The sequence below is a fragment of the Leucopleurus acutus genome (genome assembly GCF_964270905.1).
Source record: "Leucopleurus acutus genome assembly, chromosome: 8".
In the NCBI taxonomy this organism is placed as follows: Eukaryota; Metazoa; Chordata; class Mammalia; order Artiodactyla; family Delphinidae; genus Leucopleurus; species Leucopleurus acutus.
The window spans coordinates 8102174-8130049 of NC_139151.1; the positions used below are offsets into that span (position 1 = coordinate 8102174).

At 48.0% G+C, this 27876-nt stretch overlaps 1 protein-coding gene across 3 annotated transcripts in view; it reads left to right on the forward strand.

Moving 5' to 3' along the window:
* KIRREL3 (kirre like nephrin family adhesion molecule 3) overlaps nt 1-27876 on the forward strand; it is a gene marked incomplete at its 5' end in the record, with an annotated part of 540300 nt that overhangs the window by 278918 nt on the left and 233506 nt on the right. The gene's annotated exons all lie outside the window — the stretch shown is intronic.

Here is a 27876-nt window from a genome sequence, read left to right on the forward strand (position 1 = left end):
AAGGGTGATGGTCATTCATGCAGAGCGTCGTTTAGAGAAATATCCCCCCAAGCTCCATCTACACGCATGTTCACTGGAGCTCTAAGCACCGCCTTCTCAGCTTATTAGGAACGTCAGCTGCCCTGGAGGGTTGCTTGAATGAGATTGAACCATCTTGGGAGCTAAAGCTGGCTCCCCATCTGAATACTTCCAGGACCAAGCTGAATATAAACAGGGAGGGGCGGTGGGTTGGTGGAAAGGACACTGGGCTGTTGCTCCTCCCCTTGGCCCTGTGAAGTCTTGTGTTTCTGACCCCATGAGGGCATGAACATGCCCCTCTAGACAAGGCACTGCTCCTAAAACCCACCTGGTGGTCAGGTAGACAGGTCTGGGGCTGACGGCTGCCAGCCTACATGCTGACCGGCACACATAACACGGAAGCATGAGCACAGGTTTCGCGGGTAGGAGACTGGGGTTCATTTCTGAGAGCTGAGGCTCATTTTCCGTGTCTCCTGGGAACCCTTACTATCATTCTGAGCTTTGGATCCCCATATCTCTAAAATGACTGTGACAGTAACTACCTTGCGGAGTGTTTATGCGGATTAGAGATAATGAATGTGAAATGCTCGCGTGGCAACGTGATGCTGGGCACCTAGAAGATGCTCAGTAAACCGAGCTCCCATTGTCAATACGCACCCCCGTGCCCCGCTGCCGCACTCCCTTCCCCCACGTTTTCAGCCAACACCTGCTCAGGCTCCTGTAATAGTCTGCTAGGGCTGCCATAACAAAGCCCCACAAACTGGGTGACTTAAACAAGGGAAGTTTATTTTCTCAGTTCTGGAGGCTACAAGTCCAAGATCAGGGTGTCAGCAGATTTGGTTTCTTCTGATGCCTTTCTCTTTAGCTTGAAGATGGCCATCTTCTCCCTGTGTCCTCCCATCATCCTCCCTTGAGTGTGTCCGTGCCCTCTTCTTATAAGGACACCAGTCATGTTGGATTAGAACCCTCCCTAATGACCTCGTTTTAACTTAATTACCTCTTTAAAGACCCTGAACCCAAATACAGTCACATTCTAAGGTACTGGGGGTTGGGACTTCAGCACGTGAATTTGGGGGGACACAATTCAGCCCATGATAGCTCCCTACCACCACCATAACCACACGTTAGCAGAAGCTTGTCTGGACTTGTGAGCTCTGTCTTTCCTGTTTGACCACACCTTCCACCACAGGGCCTGCCCTGCCACCCCCCCTCCTCCAAGAGACCTTGATTGGAACCAGTTTCCCCCTGGGGTAGAGTTGGTGGTAAGGCCAAATAGTCAAATCAGAGCCATATTATAGGGGGAGTTTTGGATGCCAGGAAAAGGACTTGGAATTGCTCTAATAATTTCTTGATCCTTTTGCTTAGGGATATAGTAAAACACACTTCATATGGTTGTTGACAGTCTTAAATGAAGTGAGCACAGGCTGTAATGGTACCCGATGCAACATAGGCGTTCAAATACCAGTGCCCTTCTCCTTGATCGGAAGGGGTGCACTGAACACAGTGTTACAGAAGAGTCATCCGGCCGTGATGGCACAGGCTGTACTGGTGGCGGCGGGGTGGGGGTGGGGGCGAAACTGTGGGATTAAGATGGATCATGGCAGGAACAGTGGGCTAAGAAGAAGAAACCTTCAAGAGACACCTGAAGGAAGAAGCACTGAATTTAGGGGCAGTTTGGATACGAGGAGGGCACAGTGAAAAAGAAAGGGAGAAATGATTGTTGATCCCACCATCTTAGACCTGGCTTAGTGGAGAGCGGTGCACTTGACAGAAGGAGAAGCTGGAGGTCATGCAGGAGGGGAAAGGAGGCCCCTGGAGGCACTGGAGAAATGGGGCGGGAGGTCGGCTCAATCAGCAGAGGAGTGCAAGCTGAGATTGCCTTGGCTTCTCAGTCCCCTGGTGCCTCTCCCGGATGTGGAGCTGCCCACCTTCCCGACCACAGGAAGCCCAACTGGGAACTGCAGCTTGTTAATTAAGCCGTTGTTACTGATGGTGATGACCCCCGGCCCTGTGATCCCCGGGCCAGGATTTGCGACCTGAGATAAAGGACTCCAGTTCCAGTGTTCCCCTCCAATCATTCCCTTGAAAAAGAAAATAGGGTATTCACAGCTGAATTACAGATCTACTTTCCCATTCCTTCCCAGATGCTTGACTTCACGTGGTCATCTTGCCTGCTTTCGTGGCAATACAACATTGTGAATAAGAAGAAGCACAGGCTGATAAGGTTTCGGGCGGCATGAATATTTTCTGATTCCCTACTCAGGGAATTCTTTCACATGTGAAAAGCAGGTGGAAAAGGGAGACAGTTTATTTCTTGGTCATCAAATGGTGCACGGATGCCCTAGGACCTGTGGAGATTATCACCTTAGTCAGGGACACCTACAAGAGGTCCAACAATTGCGTAGTCCGCACGCCGCTTATTCAACCAGGTTGCCCCATTTAACACTGTAGGTGAGTGAACAGGCAAGAGAATGAATGAGCGTGGATGTCCACAAGAAGAACTATTTTCCTGGAGGAGTCAGGAAGAGGCAGCTCTTGGCCCCGGGTAGAGGGGTTCCCAGGAAAGTAAGAAGAGCTAATCACGGTGACCAAGAAGAGCTTCGGAGCAATTATCTAAAGGAATTTTTCTATGGGAGAGAAATGATCCAGGGAGGGAGACTTCCTAAGGAAGTGCGTCAAAGACTCTATGGGAGAAAAGAATGGGTTGGATTGGAGTGAAATGGAGGTATTATGACTCTGGGGCTGGCAACAGGGCTGAGTGCCCCAAACCCTGGCTCTAAAGTGAACTGCTGCCCCAGAGGAAGTGCCCGCCAGAACAGCAGAGACGCAGACTTTAGGTGCTGGCAACAAACAGAGATCAAGGGAACAAAACAGTACCGAGATAGAGCCAAGTACGTACGTGGGAGCTAGTATATGATAAAGGGGCGTTTCAAAGCAGTGGGGGCAAGGTCAATTATTCCATAAACGTTTTGAGCAACTGGCTAGACATTTGGGAAGAAAAAAGTAAACAGGATCCCTTCCTCACTCCTTATACCAAAACAAATACCAGCTGCATAAAAAATAGACAAAACCAGAAAACGAGAGAGAAGGAAAATGTATCACCTGCGTACATGTGAGTGTTGGTCTACACAAAGTCGGAGGCGAAGAAGTAACCTGTGAAAAAAATATTTGTAACACAAATGACAGAGGGCTCGTTTCTTGCGTTTGTCATCTGAGAGTTCTTGCAATTCAATAAGGAAAAGAGTTCTTGGAATTCAATAATGAGAAAAGCTCTTATGAGCCAGTAGAAAAATGAGCAAAGGACATTAGCAGAAAATGAAAAAATAGCGAATAAACATATCAGCAGGCAAGCCACTTCAGTCACCATTGAAGAAAAGCCAACTAAAACAAGGCTGATTTTTTTTTTAATCTATCCGACAAGAAGAGATTAAAAGTTTGATTATATCGCCATGCCCTTGTGGGCAAAGGTATAGGGAATCAGGCACATTCATATACTTTTGGTGGGAGGACAAAATGTGGTGGGACACCTTTGGAGGATAATTTGGCAATATCTGTCAAAATTTTAAATTCACGTATTATTTAATAAGAATTTTATCTCTAGGAATTTAACCTAGAAGTATATACTTAACACATGTCCACAAATACACACGTACAGGATGTCTATTGCTGTGCCCCTGCTAGGAACCAGATATAACATAACTGCCCTTTAATATGATATTAGTTTTATAAAATTATAGCCAATCAGTGCATGATGACGTAGTTATTAAAATGAATAAATCCATCCACACGATTTAGTACTTTCTATGTATTACCAAGCCACTTCACAACGTGCTAGCTTAAAACAAAAGCCACTATTTACTATCCTTCATGGTTCTGTGGCTTGGCTGGTTTCAGTCCAGTGGTTCATTTGCTCTGTCTGGTATCACGTGGGGCTGCTACCGTCATCTGAAGGTTCGACTTGGCTAGAAGGCCCAGTGGTTCACTCACTGGGAGCTCAGCTTGTATTCTTGACCTCGTGCCTCAGTTCTCCATGGGTCTCTCCATGGGATGTGGACTTCCCACAGCATGGTAGCTAGATTCCAAGAAGAAGCATTCCAAGGACATGAAAGCACAAACAGCAGATCTCTTCAGGCTGCGTCTCAGAAGGTATGCAGCGTCACTTCCTTCACATTTTATGGGAGAATCGGCAAGGTCTTTGTAGCCATCTAGTCCTCCATGGTGTGTTTTCCATTTATACACATATATCTATGTATACATACACACATACATACCTGCAGATACATAGATATATGTAAAATTTCTGGAATGATGCACAAGAAACTGTTGATAATTTTGGCATCAATGGAAAAGGACTGACCTCTTTATACTGTTTGTATTCTTACTATAAGCATGTACCATTTTTTAATTTGGAAAGAAACTTTTTAAGAAAACCAAACCCATTTATTAAGCCAAAGCAAGCTATATTCAATAGATAAGCTGTCAATTTAGCACCCACATATAAGGTTTGGCCCCAAGATTCCTCCCACCCTACTCACGCAGCCCTATCCCCCCGAGGAGTTGACTGATCATTTGTAGAGGCAGAAAACTGGCCAAAAAATAAAGGGTAGAGGCTTTTTGTCCCAATGGCTTGGTTTACGGAGGAAACTATTGCTGCCTTGTGGGTGATGGCCAGTTGTGAACCTCGGGTGCCTTCCTTTTGAAGAACCCGTGGCATGTTTTGTCCCCAACTTTAATGTGCTTCCTGTGGGAGGCCTTGGGATTGGTGTCATGATGGAGCCAAAACTGCCTTGCTGATGCAGACATCCGGAAGTCATGGAAACACGGGTGTCAGGAAGGACTCAGACTCCCCTCCCAGCCCCAACTTGTGAAAACCAAGGCATCCGAAAACAAAGAGCCCTCTGTCTATGGAGGGAGTAGACCTGAGCCAGATACACACACGTGCATGGACACACACATGTGGGGAGATGGTCTCCCCGAGGAAGACTCTGCAGGGCTGTGGCCCCCACTCTGAATTCCACCGCTCTGCCAGTATCTCTCGGCAAAAACTTCTAAGTGAGAGACAGTGAGCCCCTAGTCAGCTGAGACCCGTCACTCCCTGTCTGAATGACCTCAGACAGGTTGCCTAATCTCTCTGGCCTCAGTGTTCTCATCTGCAATGTGGGGATAAGGTGATAACAGTACCCACCTTGCAGGGTGTTGGGGGGCAGGATAAAAGGGGAGTGCTTAGCACAGAGCCTGACACATAACAGGTGATCAGTAATTGGTCACGGTGCTGCTGCTGCTGTCGGTGATGACATGATTTCATCTGCTTCTCACAAGAGCCCCCTGAGCAGGGCTGCTGCACCGTACAGCTCTCGGGGCACCGTTCATCTGTGGTATGTGCAGCTGGCAACCCTTGGCCTTGTGCAGTACACAGTCTGCACAGCTGCCCATGGTAGCCCGGGCCGTGAGACAAGCCAGACGAGGTGAACAGGGAGGAATCCAGGTCTCCTGGATCCTCCCAGGCCCCCCACCCCATCCTGCTGCCTCTGCTGGCCTGAGTAGTTTCACAGTTCAGAGAATGTGCAATCCGATCGCTTCCACTTTGGGATCCACAGGCACCATAAACCGTCTTCCCGCCGCCCTGAAAATAAAGAGGCTCCCCCAGAGCAAGAGCAATAATTGTCTTCAGGGCCTCCAACTGGACTAAGTGACAGCTGCGGGTACGCCCCCAAGTGAGCGAGGCAGAGCCAGGCCTGTCCACCCACCCCGCAGGATTTCCCCTCCTGGGAACAAACTGGGCACAGGGGCACCCAGCTCTGCCAGTCCTCTGCCAGGGCCCCCTCGCTCCCAAGGCAGGCTGGGCAGAGGGGCCGCATGGGCACCAGGGCAGGAGAGCCGAGCAGGGGGTCGCCGGCCCCACCAGGCAGGGTGCACACGTTTTCCTCTGGAGCCGCCGTGCGCATTGCTTTGCTCTGCTTCGTTCGGAAGAGAATGCGTGGTCTGCCGAGGCTTTGGGGCACTGCCCGAGAGGAGTCGATCAACGTGCAGACTGGGCATCATCCCCCTCCAGCCTGACACCAGCCTGCAGAGCAGGCTCCTGCCCGTGGCACATCCGGCCCCAGTGACACGCCCCCCACCTGCCGGACTTGGGCTTCGAGTGAGGGTGCGACATGGGCAGTGATGATAGTAGTAATCACAGTGTCATGTATTTCTGAACTCCTGTGCAGTCTTCAAGGAGACTGTGCTTTCTTTAATTTGTCATTCAGCCCAAGGTTGTGTTAATACCTGTGCTGCCGTCGGTGAGGGGTGTCCTGCCTGACAGGCTCCACGCTGAGCATTGCACCTGCAACATCATTTCATTCTCACAGCAGATCTTCGAGGCAGGTATTATTCTTGCCCATTTTATAGATGAGGATGGTAGTGGGGAACAGAAACCTTAGGAGGCGTTCCTAAAATAATGTAGCTAGTTAGCAGCAGAGGCCAGATTCAAAGTTAGGTATCACTGGGCTCAAGCCCACATTCACAGCCATTACGAATTATCTATAAGTTAAATAGGGAGGTACTGTTATGACCCCGTTTTAATGAAGGAAACTGAGGCCTAACAAAGGTTAAAGAACTGACCCAGGGCCATGCAGCAAGTTCATGACAGTTCTAGGAGCCAGGACCTGAACAGCATTGACTAGTCTAAGAGTCTTAATGAAATAAAAAATTTTAAACCCTAAGAATTTTTTACGGCACCTTCACAGGATGTTCGCCTTCCTTGTTTATAGATGGGAAACCTGAAGGCCAGAAAAGGATTCGTCCACACTCTGCCCATGACGGTAGGGGTATCACTCCCCAGCAGGCTGGGACCGGGCTCCAGGACTCCTCCCGGGAGCTGCCCCTGGGGGCCCAGCCTGTCTCCTCTAGCAAAGGGGGTTCTGTGGGCCTCTGCACCCCTTTTCCCTTTCACATGCTGTACGAGTTCCCAAGCACAACAGGAGAGAAGCTGCTTTTAAAAGCACTAACCTGGTGACTTTCTGAGGAGTCTTCCATTTCCAAATGACGGGCCGCAGGATGACAGGTGGCACGCTCAAAGCCACCAAGGAGAAAGAGCCATTGACTCGGAGCCTTTATGCCCTGCTGCCTCCCCGCTGCCTCCCTTAGATGTCCTTTGGCAGCAGCGTGAACACAATGCCCGTGGCCCTCCCCGCATGACAGAGAACCCAGGGGCTTGCGGCTTCTCCTCTCGCTGTGTTGACATTTGGATTTATGTTGAGAGATGGGTACGTAGACCATTCACTGTGACGTCAGCTTATCTAGGAATTCATCATGAAATTGGGGAGCAGGTCTCACACCCAAACACACCCCCCCCCAATCATGGGATTCATTTATTGTCAAAGGGACTGTGTCACTGAGGAATGAACCTTGGTGTTAGAAAGTGGTTGAAATGCGTTGAGATAATTTCTCTGGCGCTACCTTGTTCAAATGGCCTTTGCCTGACAAGGCAGCATGGCTTCCGCAAAGAGACACTGACTGACGCTAGGGCTTTCAGAGGCTATTTGGGGATGAATAGGCTGTTGGGCCAGCTTTTGTGGGCTCTTGTTAAATGAAATGAAGCTGGAGGCCTTGATTCTGGGCTTTGTCTACACGGCCAGATGCAAAGCAAAGAGTTGCTGGGAAGGGCGGAGGCAGGAGCTGGGTTTAAAGGGACTGAGCTCATTTAGCACAGCACCACCGGGGAAGGTTGGGGATAAGCGCTCTGCCTGGGAAGACCTCAGGGAGATATTTGCCCACCGTACACTTTGCACATTGTGGAACTGGGAGGAGGTTGCAGGAGAAGAGGTTGAATATGCTGAATGGTGGCACGAACCTCACAGAAACACAAGGCGTCGCCTCTCCGCTTCTTGAGGCCAAGCCCCCAGCCCTCTGCCCAGGTACACTCGGGCAGAGTCCAGCCATGGGAGGGCCTCGGCCTGGCAAGAGGGCCAGTGCACCCCAGCCTGGTCCAGGGACGGAGGCAGAAGTCAATAAGGGCGATCACGTTACGTGTAGCACTATGCGATCACCTCACATCATTTTCCAGCCCTGCTGCTTGGAGGACCTTGCTGGGTTCTTAAGAAGAAAGGAGGGGAGGGGGAGATAGGCCACATAAAAGATCTGTGGGAGCTAAGAGTATGAGGCCACTCTGGTGGGTGACCTCATGACAGCTCCAGTGGTAGGACGGTGTTTCTCTCTCACCGACATGCCCTCTCTGGAGTCTAAACACTTTCAGGCTCCTGTGGGATACTTTGCTGAACCCTGGAGCTGGAAGAGGAGGATATAAAGGGATCTTGACCATAATCCATGTTCCTTCGTGATGACTTCTAAACGAGGGGTGGTTTGAGACCTTAGGTGGGTAACCGCTGGTATCTTGGATTCAAGACGTCGACTTTCAGCTCTGTCCTCTCGGAGCAGTGCCTTTAACACATGGCTTTTTACACTGCCCTTTCACTTATTCTGCATTTCCTGAGCAGCTAGCACATGCCGGGCACAGTGTTGGGGCTGGACGGTGCGATGATAAACAATGATAAACAAATAAGACATGCTTTCCTGTTCCTGAGTTCACAATCTATGGACACGTAAGTTATTAGGATCCCATAACGTATTATAACAAGTTATAATAAAAGAAAACCATGATGCTGTGACAGTAACTGTTGGATGAGGGAAGGTCTAGGAAGTTTTAACAGAAAAAGGGACTTTGGAGTGGGTTTTTGAGGATAAATGAGAGGTAGCAAGGATGAGGGGAGGGGAAGATATTGCTGACAAAGGGACAGCATGGACAAAATCTCAGAGGCAAGAAGGAGCAATACACTGGCAAGAAATCAGAGGTGCAGGAAGTGGTGGCGTTCTTGCTGGGCACTGTTTACCCTCCAAGAAGGCAAGGCAGCAGCCAGCCAGCAGCTCCCAAGTCTGCAGAGCCTTTCACATACAGGATTCTCCTCTGATTCTCAAATCAGCCCTGTGGCTATTAGCCCCATTCTACGGATGAATTATGAGCTTGGGGTTATACACAACTCATTAGCTGCAGTGCTAACGAGAAGGGGGAAGAGGAGGGAGCTGCCAAGAATCTCTACACAGTCATCCCTCGGTGTCCCCAGGGCATTGGTCCAGGACCCCCAAGGATACCAAAATCTGCCGATGCTGAAGTCCCTTATATAAAGTGGTGTAGTGTTTGCATATAACCTACGCCCATCCTCCCACACACTTTAGGTCATCTCTAGATTACTTATGATGCCTAAGATAATGTGAGTGCTAGGTACATAGTGGCCAGCGCACAGCAACTTCAAGGTTTGCTTTTTGAAACTTTCTGGTGCTATTTTTCCAAATATTTCCAATCCGTGGTCGGTCCAGTCCCCAGATGCGGAGCCCATGGATACAGCGGGCTGAGGGCAGCCTTCTCCCGCCAGAGTTGGCGGCAGCTTCAGAGCAGGAGGAGGAGGGGTGGAGGAGGGAGTGAGCCAAGGTATCCCTTTCATTGATTCTAACAGGAAGGGAACTCCTTCCACATAAATGGCTCCAAATTCTCTTCAAGTATCAATCAAGTTTCCAAATGATTTGTCTTAGACCCTGGAAACCGTAGGTGGAAAGGGAATGATCACCTGTCCCTGCTCCTAGCCACCCGGAGAGCCCTGGGAGCCCCCCAGGGAAGTGCCCGTTCTCAGGGCAGTGCTCATCCCTGTTTGGGCCACCCTGCTTCTGTTCACGGGAGCGCTATCCTTCCTGTCATCCAAGCTCAAACTCCTGGAAGTCAGATCCGACCACTCCTTTCTTCCCGAATCCTCGGAGTCACAGCAACGGACTGCTAATACCTCTTACCTCTATCCATTCGTTTCCGTTTGCATCACTGCACTGCTTTAGCCCTAAAATGCACCCACGGGCCGCCCTGCTTCCCCTTCTGCCCCTTTTCTCCCACTGCCGTCCACCCATGTGACCCCAGGAGATCACATGATCTGAGGCAAAGCTTCATCAGCCTCTTCATCCCCCTCCACCATTCAAAACCATTCTAGCATCATAAGTGCTCAGCAAACGTTTGGTGAATGACATAGTCTTGAGGGACGCTCACTGCCTTCTCAGGGAAGCGCAGAGCTCTCTGCATCCAAGAGCCCTTCTACCACCATGTCCAAGTCGCCTTTGCCGCCTTGTCTTCTACTACTTGCTCGGACTTGGCCTGCTCTCCAGAGAACCGGGCCATTGCTCTCCTCCACTCGGAGCTTGTACTTTCCTACACTACTTTGATCGTGGCTGTTCCTCAAACGAGAAACCTCCTTCCCAGTATCCTCACCCATCTCCCTGTGGCAAAGCGGCTTCCCCCCTGTCAAGACCCCAGTGCAATGCCACCTCCTGCAGCGAGCCATGCCAGGTCACTCCTAAAACATGTCTGTTTAAGAAGGGAAGAGGAGAAGCATGTTAACTTACTCGTCTGAGGCCACAAGTCGCGTTAGCTCTCTGTATCTCCTTTTTATTCATCTGTTAAAAAATAATAATATTCACCGTCTTTATCTCACAAAATTGCCGAGAAGATCAAATGAAATCATGTACATGAAAGTTTTTAGCAAATGATTGTCGGGGGTTAAATAACAATCATTATTATGCCTATATTATAATAATTCTTATGCATACATTTTTCTCTCCTTGATAAGCTCTAGATCTGCCCTGTCTAATACAGTCCCCACCACCCACATGTGGCCCGTGAGCCTTGAAATGCGGCCAGTCCACACTGAGAGGGTGCTGTGAGGGCAAAGATACTTAGCAGATTTTAAAAACAATACTAAAATAAGCAAAATATCTTTTTAATACTTTTCATCACAATCACATATTGAACTAATAATATTTTGGGTGTATTAGCTTAAATAACACATATTACTAAAATAAATTTCACATTTCTTTTTACTTGTTTAACGTGACTGTTAGGACATTTAAGAATTCCACATACGACGTGTTATATTTCTATGGGACATCACTGCCCTAGAGAATGGGAAGCGTGTCATATCCATCGTTCAGAGCCCCTTGTGGGAACACTCTCAGTGTTTGTCAATGAATTGTGATGTGAGTAAACTCTCAGCCACCCTGGGGGAGGGTTGGCTGTGATGTTGGATGAGTGGGGACGAGCTGGAGAGGGGCTCTGGCTTTGCCGTCATCGCCGCCCCATGAGGCTTCCCTGGCCCCATCTGCCTGTGGCTGTCACACCCCAGTGGCATCCCACACCACCACCACACCCCTCAGCCTTCAGGAGGCACTCGGGGTGCTGGCCTCATTCCCACTTCCACCCGTCCTGCCTCTCTCCCAATAACTAGGAAGGGAACCATTGATTGGAAGGAAGGGGAGGTGAACTAGGGTGTGACTTTTTCTACGTGAAGGTAAAACTTACTGATGAACAACCTGCAGGCACCTCCCTGCACAGCATCCTAGGATCACAGCCCCCTCACGTCCCTCTCTATGGAGCAAGGGTATGGGAAGCCCTCTGCTTCCTGGCCACAAAGAGGCAGCGACTTGGGCGGGAATCTTGGAGCCTTTCCTACTGGGCTCCATGCTGGAGGCCACCTGTCTTCTCTGGGACTCACTGCCAGACCAGGGAGAGGAGCCAGCAGCAGTTGGAGTCACTCAGAGCCCTGGACGGGACACCGAGCAGTGCTCCCCAGGCGGGCAGGGCTGGTGCCGAAGCCAGTGCCTCAGGCCACCGACACGCCCAGCCCCCCCCACCCCCCCACCCCCGCCCCCGCCACTGGGCTCCTCGCCTTGCTTTTGGATTCCTCACTCAGCAGAACCCTGGCTTTGGTGCCCAAGACACACTAAAGGGATAGCCCTGAGCAGATGGCCTGCCACCTTCAGGACACAGGGGCCCCTGTCTCCACAAGCCCCTCCTTGTCTACCCAGGGCTCACCCACCAAAACAGCCCCCAGAGGAGAACACCCAAAGTGGGGATATCCAGGGTTGGTGTGTTGTACTTTCTTTATCATTTAGTTCAGATATTCTCTAGTTTCCATTACGACTTCTGCATTAATCTGATTCTTGCTATTAATTATTCATAATTATTAATCTGATAGCTATTAATTTCCAAGTATTTGAAGATTTTCTAGTTATCTGATTCTTACTGATTTCCAGTTTAAGTATACTATGGTCATATGAGGTTTGCTTACAGAACAGCATGATCTATTTTGGTAAATGTTTCCTGTGCACTTACAAAACACATGGTCTTTTTTTGTTGGGTGCAGTCTTTTATGTGCGTGTACATGTGTGCGAATTATGCCAATAAAAAGATCATTTTGTTCAAAAAAAAAAAAGCAAAGTGGGGATATCATGTGGGCTTGCCTCCTTTTGACTCCATCTTGGGGTTTGAAGAGATTGTAAGGCTTTTTAAAATAGAGTCTTAGCAGGCTTAGGAGAGGGATTTGTCTCTCCTGAGTGTCTTTTCTTTGGGATATGTGTCAGAAGGATTCTTAAATCTTCAAAAACCCTCATTTCTCCATGAGCCTGAGAACGTGGTAGCAGTAAGGCACAGTAAAAAACCGCTGATAGACAGATGGAATGCTGTAATTATACACAGGAGGGAGAGAGGGAGCGTTTGCTGAAATTATTAGTGTGGGCAGACAATTAGAGGCTTTTCCAGGAGATTACACTTTTCCCTCCCATCTGCACTCCATTTAGGAGTTTTTACATTCACAATGCTATCTCCTCCTCAGCTGTGCCATTTGCCATTTTGCCCAAATTATTATTGTGCTTGACTTTGCGTTTGCTCCGACTTCACCAGTGTTCCCGGCGTCTCCTCCCGGCTCCCACTCTCCCTACTCATCACTTCCAATCTCTTCCCCCTTCACTCTCCCTTCCTCCTACTTCCCTCGTCCCCCAGCAGAGAGCCGAAAATGTCTATCAAGAAGACGGCTGCTTCTTGGTAGGCTGAGCCGGATGCGATCTAACGTGAAATGCTAGGAAGGAGGTCAGAGTGATCTAGAGCACTGCTTCCTGCCCTGGGACCCACGCTGCAGCCGCGGGAGAAGCCGGGACCCCAGGACAGCGGGGCTGGATGAGTCTGGTTTGGAGAGGGAGGAAAGAATCTGTGTTCTCTCTCCATCCAATTACACCGGAGCTCAGGTCATTAGGATGGGCCCAAATCTTCTAACTTCTTATGAGCCCAAGGCTCTAGATCCCACAGCTTCATTCACAATAATTACTCATTCATTCATTCATCCAGCACAGGTTCTTCCAGCGGCTATTGTGCTCCAGCCACAGGGCTTAACACTGGAAAGGTAGAAGAGAACCAAACGCTCTGAGTGAGGGCCTGCAGAAGGTACTCCAGCAAGCAGGAATTATTGTTTTCACATTCTAGATGGGAAACCAGGTTCCAAGAGGTTGCGTTACATGCCCGAGTCAGAGACGCTTAGCGCCAGATCCCGGATCTCTGGCTCCAAGGCCAGTGCTCTCCACAGCGTCCCCCTGGCCCTGGAGAAATGGATAGGTCCTGTAGCAGCCCCCTAGCAGCCCTGTCATCTTCTAGATAAACAAGCGCGTCAACAATTACGACAGCAAGTGAGGAGGGCCGTCATCCAGGGGACGAAGGGGTGCGGGAGCCAGGCCGAGGGGGTGACTAACCCTTTGCCAGGAGCCGGAGGGGCGTGTGCTGGAGCAGTGGCCAAGGATGAGCAGACGCCGGGGAGGGAGAGAGGCAGGGAGGGCATTCTGGGCACAGGGGCAGCAGGCGCGGCCAGCAGGGCTGAAAGGAATGAGGTGGTACTTCCTTAATGCATTTCTTTGTCGTTCGGCCCTTTCATATACATTATACTACGTAATCCTCGCGGGCGGCCCTAAGGTAGACATTGCTGTCTCCATTGTACAGATGAAGAAACTGAGGCTCTGGAGGGGTGGGTGACTGGCCTAGAGAGGAGGTGGCACAGTGGAGCCTTTACAGGCTGGCATTTGTGTGGAGGGTGGCTGGAGGGAGACCCAGCCTGGAGGCGGGGAGATCTGTCAGAGGTCACATCCAGAGGTCAAAAAAGGAGGTGATGTGCCTGCTCTAAAGCTGTGGAGGTGCAGGCAGGATTTGGTACTGATTGGAGGTTGGGAATGACGGAACAGCAGGAGTGGAGGATAACTCGAAAGTTACTGCATAAGACATAGGATGGATTGTGTTGCCGTTAAACAAGCTAGGAACCCAAGGAGGAAGAGCAGGTTCTGGAATAACAGGGCATGAGGGCAAATTAGTCGAGAAGGAAGATTTAGCCATGGAGGCTTTCTGAGGCAAGGTATCTGAGGAGGCAGCTGTGTCAAGGAATTGGAAATGTTACCATGGATCAGAGATAACCTCAGTCCTTCCCCACCAAAAATAAATTAAAAAACAAAGTCTCCCAGGAGTGTGACACTCTACGGAAAAGGAGGATTCTCCAGGAGTCAAGCTTCCTCTCCCCACTTCCTTTGCCTCTCAGATTTCTGTCCCAGGCCCTCCTTGCAAAGCTGCAGAGCCTCGGAGACACAAAAGCCCCAGACAGGCAGTGGCATCTAGACACACAGACAGAGGGACCCCACACCAAGGAGCTGGCTCGGCCTTGTCAGAGTTCTCTGACTCCCCCATGGAGGGTAGCAGAGGCCAGCACAGCTGGCTGGGCGTGTTCTCAGGGGCACAGGGACATCAGGGCCTCTGGAAGTGTCTGCTGAGCCTGCAGAGATGGAGGTGCCTTGACGAGGGGCCTAGAGGGTGGAGCCTTGGGAAAGGGGGCTGTTGGTACGGGTGCCAAAGTTACCCACCAAATGGAATTCAAGCCACCACATGACTCAGAGACTTGCAGGGCGAATCCCAGTGGCTTTGGGGCCTCTGTGCGACGGGACCATCAATTAATGAAACCACTGGGCTGGGAATCAGGAAACTTGATTGCAGTTCTAGAGCACATACTAACTCTGTGATCTCAGACGGATCGCTTTCTCTCTCTGAACCTCAGACCTCTCCCAGCTCTGTGAGTCCTCTGGCCACACAGACAAGAGAAACCCCAGAAATACCAATGAGTTAGAGCAGCGGTTGGCAGACTTTTTCTGTAAAGTGCCAGATTGTTAATATTTCCGGCTCCGTGGGCTCTACAATCTCTCTCACAAATACCCAACTCTGCCTTTGTAGCAGGAAAGCACCACGAATAGAACCCAAACAGGCATGACTGCAACCCTCATACAGCTTTATATACAAAAACTGACAGTGGCCAGATTAGCCCACTGTTTGCTGATCCCTGACCCAGAGCATTCTGGGCACAGGGAACCGCACATGTAATCTTCCAATCAAAGTAAAGGATGAGGGAGCCCGCATCCTCTCAAGAGTCCATGGCAGGTTCAGGAGATGAGGCGAGGTCAGATGCTAACCTCTCTTTCAGCCGTCCTTAGAAGGGAATTTTACATTTAGTGAGCACTTGCCCTATACTGGGTCAGACTTCACATACACAATGACTCCATCGTCATTATTATTAACAACAGCCCTGTGTTAATAAACTCTCTTACAGGTTAGAAAAGGTGGCTCATAGAGGTTAGGTAACAGTCCTAGGGTCGCATTGCTTGGAGCAGGGTCAGGATAAAACTTCAAAGACTTGGGATGGCATACTGCCATTCATTAATCCCCCAAAGCAGATTCTTCTTTGTTCGAAGGCTACTCGCTGCCCCCAGACCTGCCCTCTTAGCAGCTTTCCCTGCACCCACCCAGAGCTGACGGAGATCTGAGCATCACCCTCTACACTTTCCTTGCTTTCTCGGCAGTATTTCCCTCCCCCACTTTTAAATGTCATGGAGCGTGATGCTGACACAATCAGACAGAATCCCCAGTCCAGACAGCCCCGCAACCAAGGGAGACACAACTCCAGGACACACTCGCTGAGATACAAAGGAAAAGTGCAATTCACTTTACATAGATTCCCATAAATAAGCAATAAAACAGGAAAAGCCATTTTCAGTGAGCATTTCCAAGGTTTGATGAGCTAGGAGTTCAGACTGGGGGAGAAACAGAGAGCCTTTTTCATTATTTCCCCATCCCTGCAATTGTCTTTTACTGCCTGCCAACTTTGAAAGGGAAAAAAGGAATGTGGCTCCCTTAGGGATGGAGTCTGTTCTCCCATTGCCTGCTGCAACCTGCCAAATTCCACGTCCCAGTTGTGCAAGTGTCACTTTGAGAGCTGTGCCTCTGCCCTTCTCCCTCCAACCCTGCCTGCCCTGGGCTTTTGTCATCAGGTTCATGGGGAAGTGACCCTACTTCGGTTTATACTAACATGGAAAGTTACACAGGCTGTCACCATGGACCGATGAGATTTCCCCTTTGTAAACTCACCTGATTTGAAATGCTGCTACTCTGCCTACAGGTATGCGTGTGTAAGTGTGTGTGTACACATGTTGCACCCATGCGTCAGGCAATATACACCTACATGTTCAGTCTGTTTGGAACCATGCCCCATGTCATGAGTCACACACTCCTGTGGCATCTCAACAGAGTCTCTGTTTCCTTGTTGACTTTTAAAGCATCCTACCCTCCCGATTGGAAGTTTTCCACATTATAACTTCGCACGGTCCACTAGCATTTTTGACAACTTCCTCTGACTTTGCTCCTCACCTTGAGTCCCAGCCATACTTAAAACCAAAGAATTGGCTGTAACCAAGTTCTGGTTTCTCTACTAATATCAAGCCAGTCTTTCCATTTCCTGAACTCACTGCCCTTCCTAGGACTATTTAGTGCATGTAGAATCCCAGCAGAGTGGCCACTCACTGAGGCCATCCTCCATAGCCATGCTGCAGGCCTGTGTTATAGATGGGTCACACAATTTAACATTTGATTTTATCTTATCATATATTGTTCTCAAGTTGTTTCATCTGTGTTAGACTACTAAGCTCTCTGAAGACAAAAAACTGCACACATACACAAAGACATTTCTCAGTCAACCTCTTAGTAACAGCTAGCTGTTGCTGTGTAAGGAATAATGCCAAGCTCAGTGGCTGGAAACACCATAAGCACTTCTCATCGCTCACCTAGCTATGTGTCAGCTGGGCAATTTTGCTCATCTGGGCCAGGCTCAGCTGAACTTAGCTACTCAGTCATCTGTCTGTAGCTAACCTGGAGAGACTGAGGAATGGCTGGTTTTAAATGGCTTCACTCACATATCTGGTGGTTGTCTGATTGTTGATGGTTATTACAGTCATACCTGGGCCATATGTTTGCCAGGATCCAGCATGTTGTCACAGGCCTGTTCACACAGCAGCATAAGGGCTCCAAGGGAGCAAGTGGAAGCATGCAAAGGCTCTCAAGGCCTCAGCTCAGAACCAGCACACCCTCACTTCCACCTATTGTCTTGCCCAAGTAAGTCAGAAGACCAGCTCAGCTCCAAAGGATGAGAAAATAGACTTCACCATCGATGGGAACTTCTGAAGAGTCATATTGCAAAGCATCTGGGGCCAGGGAAAGGTGGAGAATTGGGGACATCTTTGCCATCAGTCTGCCATACCCACTAAAGGATGGATATGTAACATAAACCAGCACAAAATCCAAAACTCAGTTCTATTGTGATTATACCCATTTATACGTTCCCATCCTTCTTTGTACCTAGCTTTGATCTCTTCCAAGTTTGGCCATGGTGGGGTCATCCCAGGGCCCAGCTGCAAGTCAGGAGGAGAAAGTCTTTGTTGCTGCCAAATAGATGATCCAATTGAATAGGATCAAGGCATGAATTTCATCTGTTGTTAGATGAGCCAACCTGTGAATTCATTGGATGGTAGTAAATCAAATATGAATCTGATAAGTTTCATTACCTCCTTTAATAAGCCATCAACAAACATTCAAGTCTTCTTCAGTCAAAAATGCTGGCCTGATCATTGCCCAGAGAAGAGCCCAAGGATCAAGGGGAAGGGGTTTAGAAGGGACTGTAGGTTCCACCCCACTGGCCAGTCTCTGTCCTCCATGCTAAGACTGAGTAGTCATGTGACTTCAAGGCTTCCTTCAGTTCAGATCAGGGCCATCTGGGAGGTTTCTATTTGTGGCCTTTCTCCATTTCATGAGTACCAGTGAGCCCAGTTGAGACATAAATGAATTAAATACAGCCACTAATCACACACTCTCATCTTTAGTCTGCAACTGGCTCTTCTGATTTATTTCTTGATTTATGTGTTTGTTCACTTATGTATTTCTTTTGTGTGGGGGGCACAGGGTGCAGCAAGGTTGTTATGTTGGAGTTTTAGGAGTTTAGTGTGATTTTTTTTTTTTTAATGCTCATCGAACCTGAGATTCTTCTCTTGAAGATTTGGCAGTAATTTAGTGAGTGCTTATAAAGTATGGCTCCTGCCTTTTTTAATTTTTTTTTAAATTGTAGTAAAAAGATAACATAAAATTTGCCATCTTACCCATTTTAATGCACAGTTCAGTAGTGTTAAGTATATTCATATTGTTGTGAAGCAAATCTCCAGAACTCTTTTATCTTGCAAATCTGAAACTCTATACCCACTAAGTAACAAGCTCCCTTCTCCCCACACCCCCCAGCCCTGGTAAACAACATTCTACTTCCCATTTCTATGAACAGAATTCCATTGTATGTATATACCGCATTTTGTTTATCCATTCATCTATAGATGGACATTTGGGTTGCTTCCATCTCTTGGCTGTTGTGGATAATGCTGCTATGAACGTGGGTGTGCAAATATCTCTTTGAGCCCCTGCTTTCAAATCTTTTGGTTATAAACCCAGAAGTAGGGTTGTTGGATCATAAGATAGCTCTATTTTTTTTTCATTTTCTGAGTGTCCTCTGTACCGTTCTCCATAGCAGTTGCACCATTTTACATCCCCACTAACAGGGAACAGGGTTCTAATATCTCCACATCCTTGACAGCACTTGTATTTTCTGGTTTTTTGATAGTAGCCATCCTAATGAGTGTGAGGTGACATCTCATTGTGGTTTTGATTTGCATTTCTCTGATAATTAGTGATGTTGAACAAGTTTTGATAAACTTGTTGGCCACTTGTGTATCTTCCTTAGAGAACTATTCAAGTCCTTGGGCCATTTTTAAGTTGGGTTATTTGATATTTTGTTTTTATTGTTGCATTTATGTGTTTTAGTACTATAATAAATGTCCATTCAGTCACCAACAAACAAAACTCGAACACTGATGGCAACTGTGTAGTAGTCCCATCTTCCTCTGCCCAAAGTTACTAAGCACTGTCTTAAATTTTATGTTTGTTATTGCCTTGCTTTCCTTTTTTTCAAATAAAATTTTATTACAGCTGCATATTTTCTTTAAAAAAGAATATTTGGGATTTGGTTTGATTTTAACTTTCGTTTATTTTATATATTTTATTTATCGTATAAAACATTATTTATTTTAAGTTATGAATTTATGTATTATGATACAAAGGGTATCAGGCAATATTTATTATTTGGAGGGCTTGCTTTTTAAATTCAAATTCTACTACTAAGACAAGTCCATAGTGTTGCGTGTAGCTGTTGTTCATGCATTTTAGCTGAGGTTTATTGTTGCGTCATATTCCCAGAGCACAATATAATTATCTATTCTTCTGTCAGAGTACATTTGTATGGTTTCCAGGTTTTTGCTGTTTATGGATAGCGCTGGTATGACCGTTCTCATACACATCTCCAGGAATACGTGTACAAGAGTTGTCCTTGAGTGTTTTCCTGGGAGTGGGGCTGCTGGCTTGTAGGGCATTTGAATGTCCAACTTCACGAGATGATGCCAACTGTTTCCAAAGTGGCCATACAATTTCACACTCCCACCAGTAACGTACAGACAGCTCTGTAGATCCATGTTCTCTCCAACACTTGATATTGTCAAACTTCATTTTTAACAGTGAACCGGGTGAGGATGGTATCTCATGTGCCATTGGTACGCATTTCCCTGATCATTAATGAGGTTGAATATTCCTTCCTGTGTTTATTGGCCATATGTGTTTTTTAATCAAATGAAAAGCTTCTGTTCATCAAGACACTACAAAAAAAGGGAAAAACAAGTTACAAACCGAGACGAGTTATAGCTGCCAAAAGATTTAGTGCGAAAAGTATCTGCAAGAAAAGGACAACTCACCAAATAGAAAATGGGCAGAAGAAACGGCAGGCATTTCACAGAACACCCCCCCCCCCCCAGTTATTACTGTTAGCCATAAAGATGTGTTTCTATTCATAATGCCTGCTGGTCATATGGTGGAGTTTTCTAACATCAGGTGGAAACTTCTTTCAGTGTAGACACAGTTTTCTAAAGCCTTGTCCTCAGCTAGTTCAGAGATTAGTCAGACAAGCCTGCTGCTTTCCCCCTTGCCAACTAGGGAATTTGTCTGAGTCCAGAAAAAAGTGTTCACAAGGAAAAAACCTTGAAGCCAAGGGACTCTCACAGGTGGTTACCTAGAGACACTCAAGCCTTAGAAAACCCTAAAGCTGAAGGCATGAATAGCCATCCATTCCAAGGAGAACTAGGTTACACTTTCCCCATCAGGGCCTTTCCAGAGTATTCCCAGGGGAGGTGGGGAATCTTCCCATCTCTATTCACGCACTGAGGAAAGGGTGATCATTTCTCTTTCTCTAAAATTACTCTGAGATTGATGACCAAAAAAAAAAAAATCTATGTGGAACTAATTTCTCTCAAACATTCCCTGGAGCCAAAGAAATGGTTAAGTATTTAGTCTTTGAAGGACTTCCCTGCTGGGGTGAGGTTTCTGGTGAAGAGTAAAGAGAAGGAGGGTAAGATAATATATTGAATAAATAAATGCATTGAGGAGAATGGACACGAGCTGTCAGTAATTTTCAGCATGGTCTGCACTGCAGAGAATGCCAAAATGGGACCATTCTGGAGGTCAGCCTGGGCTCCCCTCTCCAGCTGCCTCCAGACTTCTAGAGGGAAGGTCCAAGTGTGAGAAAAGCAGGGAGGCAGAGTGATAAATAGGGACTAAAACAAGAGTCAGCACTCACACTCCTATTCCTGTGTCACTAGCTAGCTTTCTAAGGTGTTGCTTGCCATTTGCAGTTGATAGCAAGTATCTTCCCATATTTATTCACTTACCTGTCAAGGGTACCTATTCCCTGTGCAGCAGTGGGAAATCTTGAGTAGGAGATTATGCCTTTGGTGTTCACCTGTCAGTCCTGGGCTCTCCTCTGCTGGATAGGAGAGCCAGGGAGCCACAGAAAAGTGACAGGCAGACAGGTAGCTAGTTGCAGTGACTTGAAGCAAAACTAACTAAAAACTGGAGTCTTGCAATGGAAGCTACCAGAGGAACTAGCTAACAAGATATCTTTTCCAATCTCCAAGCGGGGTTGGGATGGAATAATTAGACATGTCTACACTGGAGAGTGTCAGGGTAAGACAGAGCCAGGTGACAGGATGGGCAGCTGGAAAGTCTGAAGGCTTATCCTCATTCTGAACATTGGAAACGTCCTCTTGGGAGCTTGAAGGAGCCTAGCCTGTGCTCTCCCACACACGCACTGGAGAGGATGCTAAGTGAGAGGCTGGAAAATGCAAAACCAGATTTCTGCATTCCTGTGGCCCAATGGGGTTATCTTCCGGGTGCGTCGTTGTTCCCGAGTCTAGATGCAGAAAATTCCTACACCACATATTCATCTCAGAGGTCACTGGCAGAACATAGTGGCTCATTTGAAAATCATCTTTCTTAACTATTTCCAGGATTCTTTCCAGTTGCTAAAACAGCAAATCACAGATTGTTGACATTGCCAGCAGGATCACAGAGGTTCAGCTTATCACCTGGTGAAGATGGGGCAGCTCATGTTACTACATCATACACCTCTTTCTCTCTTTCTCTCTCTCTCTCTCTCTCTGTCTCTGTCTCTGTCTCTCTCTGTCTCTCTGTCTCTCTCTCTCTCTCTCTCTCACACACACACACACACCCCCACACGCACATACACACACACACTTCTACATCGCTTCCTTACAGCCAAGCAAAAACAAGATTGGGAACAGAAAAAAAAAAGCTCTCCATCCAACCATCTTTTTGCTTTTATCTCCCCCTTCCTCATCATCCTCTCACTCCTCTTTGGGGCTGAGAGAGCTCAGGGTAGTAAGCATTCCATGTTATTAAGCAAAAATGTCTTGTGACAACAACCATGTCATGTCTGAATCTTCCAGTGTTGACAGAGACAAGAACAGAGCTAATGAAATACACACATTTCCTTCCATACAGGAAACTGGAACAGCAACAGAGCTTTAGAAACAGACACTGTCCTCCCTACAGAAAACTGACATCATGTATTCAAAGCCAGTAACAACAATTCCTTCCTTTATTGTTTAATTACGAGCTGACGCAGCCAAGATAAAGGCCCAACCAATCCAGGGCTCAAAAATGCCAATCACTCTTTGAAGAAAGCTGAGGCTTATCCTCTGCTTTTATTATATTTGTTACAATTTGAGTTTGTTCAGTGGTAAATGCAATATTGACATTTAGAACCCCTAGCCAAAAAAAAAAAAAAAAAAGATAGATAGATAGAAAGAAAGAAAAGGCAACCAAAACATCATTTGCTTCAAATCCTTGAGCAGTTTCCAACTGGAGGCCATAGGAGTTTCCTCACTCTTTTTAATTTTATTTCCCCTCCCCCTTTCCAAACATTCCCACAGAGGCATGTTTTCCAGTCAACAATGTATCTGCAATCACTATCTCTTATGTACAACATGCGTGCAATCATGTTCTAAATGGAAAAGGAGGGTTCTTGAACGCACTTGTCAAGACCCTCTGGCCGTGGCCAGAGCTGAATGAAGAGGTAGCCAGACAGCAGAAGCGGGACAGGTGGGAGAAGGATGCTCTCCGAGGTTCCTGATTCAAGTGTTGGCAATGATGCTGAGCTCTCCAGCTACAGCTGTCTTCAAGCCCCAGTTATGTCGGGTTTCTTGGTACTGGCATATTAGCAGAGGCAGGAGTTGTTCTTAAAGAAGTTCTGCGTCTTCTTCCCTTTGACATTTTCATAAATAAAATTGTTTATCTCTCAAATTTAACCAGTGCCCAGGATCCCTTTTATAGTTATTAAACCTTTTATTTTATTGTCCTATTTTTTGTCTTGTTTGGTAGTGGGGAGGGGCTTCTCCCCTGTGAGCAGTGGAGTCCAACTCGGGCCTGCCCCTTCCTAAGGCCACACTCATGCCGCCATGACCATGCTTCTCCCTTCGCCGGCCAGTATCCATGGGCTCTTCCAGTTGTCTCTAGACTGCAAGCATGTGGGGATACAGGCCTTGTAGCATCCGTCTCTGCATCCTCAACATCCAGAACGGTGCCTGGCCTGTAGAAACAATGGAAGTTTGTTGAATTAAGAGGTTAAAAAACAATGCCCTAGTCAACCCATCAATGAACAGAGCATGTAAGAGATGTTCACAGAAACATGTTCCAGTAAAGTAAAACCCTCTGGAAGCTAATAGAAAACTCTAATTTCTCCCTCACCCAGAACTGGCAGCTCCAAAAGGCTGGGGGAATTTTGAGAAGCTTTGGTCTATACTTTTGTGGTTTCCCCACACGAAAGCTTCCAACTCAGTGAGATTATCTTGATTCCAAGGTCTATTGGTTCAAAACTAGAAAGATTTTTAAATAACTTTGGGCTAGGTAAATTTGGGGCTGTTATATTGTGGGCGTATGTGTGTGTGTGAGTGTGTGTGAATTCATCCCTCTCTGTACCAATCAGAGGAGATTTGTTGATGCAAATGACCCTTGAGTCAGTGCTATATTAGCTTTGGCAAGAAAGCCAGAAGAGAAAATAATGGCTAGCTCGTTGCCGGGCACAAAACATAGCTCTGCAAATGTTTGAGATAACATTGTATAAATTAATTAGCTCCTTTCTGTGGCATGGTCTTTCCCAAACCCATTCATGAACTTGAGCCCTCCTAGGTGTGTCCTGAAGTTAGGCATGTCCTACCTATGTCTGCAGCCTGTCTCTTGCCTCTCATCCACTTGAATCCCACCTCCAGCCATGCTCATTACTTGCACTTCCAGGAACGCTATGCCCTGCTGGACCTTCACGTTTTTTAATGTGATGCCTCCTCTTCTCTCTGTGACCTTCCCCTTTATCCTCTACTTGATAACACTTACTTACCTCTCAAATTTTAACATAGGGTCACAAGCCCAGGAAACTGTCCCTCACCAGCCCCCCCCCGGGTCAGCACCCCACTGCCCACCCAGCACTGTCTCCCTCAAACCCTCAGCACCCAGGACTCCCACTGTCTGTGTACCTTCCTTCCTGTCGGAGGCTAAGATGATGTCTCTTGTCTCTGTATCCCAGCACCAAGCACCTTGCCTAGACTGGTCCATGAACGTTTACTGATGAGAGAATACATGGAGGAATTAATGAAAGAATAGAAAGTCTGGAGGTGGCCTTGAGAAGCTCCACAATACATGGAAAGCTGCCTCTAGCCTTGAGCCGTGAGTCAGAAAACATGGGCAGATAGATGGGCTGTGGTGAAGTTCAAAGTGGGACAGAAGGGCAGAGACCCCTGCCAACAAGCAGGACCAGAGGGAAAGGAGAAGCCTATGCAGTTGGGGCTGCCTGAGGCAGCCTTCGCTCAGACCCCAGGAATGGGGCCACGGAGCCAGAGCAGAGAGGACCTTTCCTGGTCTGGAAGCCATGGGAACAAGCTGTCCCATGAGCCAAGAGGAGAGACGTTTTTACATGGGGACTAGATGCAGCGTCGATCAGTCGTGAGATGCTACGTGAAGAGGCTCGCATGAAGGAAAAGGCTCGAGCGGCCCCTGACCCCAGTGAGTTTACCATCTGATCCCCAGGGGCGTGAAGTGGCTTTCGAAGCTACCGCTGAAGGACATGCACCGCTCTGCACAGGCAAGATGCTGCCAACAGTGCGGAAACAGTCACCATCGTCAGCGAGAGATCCCAATGAGATGGAAACGACCTGTCACAGCATTTTAATTCACCTACTGTATTTTGGAATGTTTTAATTAAGGTTTACGTGTTACCGTTATGACTGTAATCCTGAGAAGCGCCAAGCCTGCCCTGCAGAGGGAAGAGAGGAGGAAAGCACATCATAATTAAAATAATTATTAATCTAATCTCATTAAGTATAGATTGTTCATATCGTTGCTGTTATTAGGTGCTGGGGGCAGACCCCTTTCCTGAACCAGTCCCGTCCACCTGCGTAGAGGTGGAACGCGCCGCGGTGCCTGAGGAATCTTCTGCCTCATATAAGGCAGTGACCCCCATCTCTTTCCCGTAGAATTTCTGCCTCCACCTCTCCTTCAGGAAGGTCTCCTGCACAGAATCTGCGCCGTGCTGGGTTTGGGAAAGGCTCTGTGTTTGGCTGTGTGCCCACGCCTGCCCCTCACTCCCCAGTGCGGAGCTGCGTGCTCCCTCCTCTGCTCTCGGCCCTGGAGGACACCGCCCGGGTCCTGCCTGCAGGGGACGTGTTCGCAGGTCCTGCTCCCCCACGAGGCCCTGAGCTCCTTGAAAGAATTTACCGTCTCCTTCACCTTTGTATTTCTTCCAACATCTCTTTCCATCCCAATATCTGCAGGAATGTGTGTATCATATTGCTTCAATATTGGAGCAAGGAGGGGGGAAGGAGAGAGAGAGGGAAGCGGGGAAGGAGGGAGAGAGGAAAGGCAAGGAGGAAGTGGGTGTGGAGTGAGACAAAGGCAAAGAACCCTCTTCCGCTGAGGGTCACTAGGGGCCTGGACCAGCAGCGCCTCCGCCTTCCCAAGTGCCCAGCCCCTCACACACACACAGCCAACCTGCTACCTCTTTCCATTCTTCATGGGTACAGATGACTAATGAATAGCAAAGCAAAGTGATTAGGTGGCCTTTACAAGCTTCAATACCTCCCAGGGTATTTATAAGTCACTCTGACATCATAAATGCCTTCTCGGAAAATGTAAAGAAAAGAGGAGACCCACACAAAAAATGAATGTAATTCTAAAGTGCTTTCTCTCTCTCTCCCTCTCTCTCTCTTTTTTGTTTTGTTGTCTGTTTGGTTTGGGTTTTTTGTTTGTTTGTTTGTTTGATCACCAGTGAGTAAAGTTAGACTTGCCTGGTAGGGGATTAAAGGATTCTGAGCCCAATTCCAACATTGGCATTTGGGAGGGGAGGTTCCCACACCACCACCAATTCTCTGCGACCCCAGCCGGGTGTCCTCACTCAATTCTGACACTCTGCACAGAGACAGCATCCGACCCCACAGGTTAAGGGCTCAGTCCCACAGACCGCCCCCCACTTTAGATGCCCACTGCAAGCAGTATGTCCCCAGGTTACCCACAGCTTCTGTCCGACTTGGCCATGCGTCGGAGATTCCCACACCCCCCTCCTCGCGTTTGGTTAAATAGTCTCACAGCACTCAGTGAGACACCTGCTCATATTTACTAGTGTATTAGAGGATATGATAAAGGATACAGATGGATAGCCAGATGCAGAGATACAAAGGGTGAGATCTGGGAGGGTCCCAAGCCTAGGAGCTTCTGACACCATGGCCGTGAGATGCATCACCTTCCTGGATGTGGATGTGTTCACCCACCAGGGAGCTCTCCAAACGCCCTGCTGTTGGGATTTTTATGGAGGCGTCATCATGTAGGCTGATCCATCATTAACTCCATTTTTTCCACTTCTCTCTTCTCAAGAGAATGAGGGTTTAGGGCAGATAATCCCAAGCTTCTAATCATGGCTGTGTCTTTTCGGTGGCCGGCCCTCATCCAGGAGCCACCCAGACTCACCTCGTTAGAACAAAGGACGCTCCTATCGCCCAGGAAATTACAAGGGTTGCAGAAGCCCTGTGTCAGGAACGGGGGTAACAACCAAATGTTAGAACAAAAGGTGCTCTTAACACGTAGGAAATTACAAGGGTTTTAGGAGCCCTGTGCCCGGAACCAGGAACAGAGACCAATGTATATTTTTTTCTATTGTCTCACAGGGATGTTCACCCAAATAATGAAGGGACGCAATTGGTCAGATGAAGTCATACAGTATTAGATGCAATTTACGCTGATCGTTTCCCCAATATTTCCCCAGAGCCCTGAGGTTTCATGAAGGTGCCTTAGGACAATTTTGAGTTTGGGGGAAAGTACGTTCAATCGGTAAGTTTTGCCTCCATATGCTGTTATGTAACAGCTCTTTGTGTAGATCTGATTTGTGAAAAGAACTCTTCTATTTAAAATAACAGCAACCTGGGAATTCCCCGGCAATCCAGTGGTTAGGACTCCAGGCTTTCACTGCCGAGGGGCCAGGTTCAATGCGTGGTCTGGGAACTAAGATCCCACAAGCCACGTGGCACGGCCAAAAAAAAAAAAGTAAAATTACAGCAACTTGGAAATCCCTGATCTCATCCAACTCCCTGTTTTAGAGCAGAGGAAATAGGTCCCCAAGGTCAGGGGAATCCCACAGCTGGCCGGTGGCAGAGCTGGGCAAGGATACTGCATCTGCTGACTCCAGCCCTGGCTCTTTCCACTGCATCACACACTCCCTTCCCCTCGGCCCTGCGCCGTCCGTGTCCTGATCCAGGGCTCTGGACAGCCCGGCCTGAGGCCTCTCCCCATAAGGGGTCCCACTCACCAGGTATCATGTTCATGCCGGCCCAGGCTGTGGGCAGAGGCCCAGAACCGAACCCTGGGCTTGGGCTCCCATCACCCTGGGAAGGACCTGCGAGGCCCAGAAAGGGACCGGGCAGGAATCACCTTGGGATCCGGTAGACCAACCACAGACCACGGTTGTCTGGGGCCCAGCCAGTGTTTCAAGAACGCATCTTGTTTCTCCTCCAAAAGCAAGTTGACCTCCTGAGAGAGAGAGGGCTGCCAGTCCTGCTGAAGGGAGCCTAATTGGAGATTTCGCTACTCGTAGAGAAAACAGAAAAGGGGCTGATGTCAGCACTCTTATTTTCAGCTCCTGTTCTTCAGACCCACTCTCCTGGGTCTCTGTGGTCCCTGTGCTC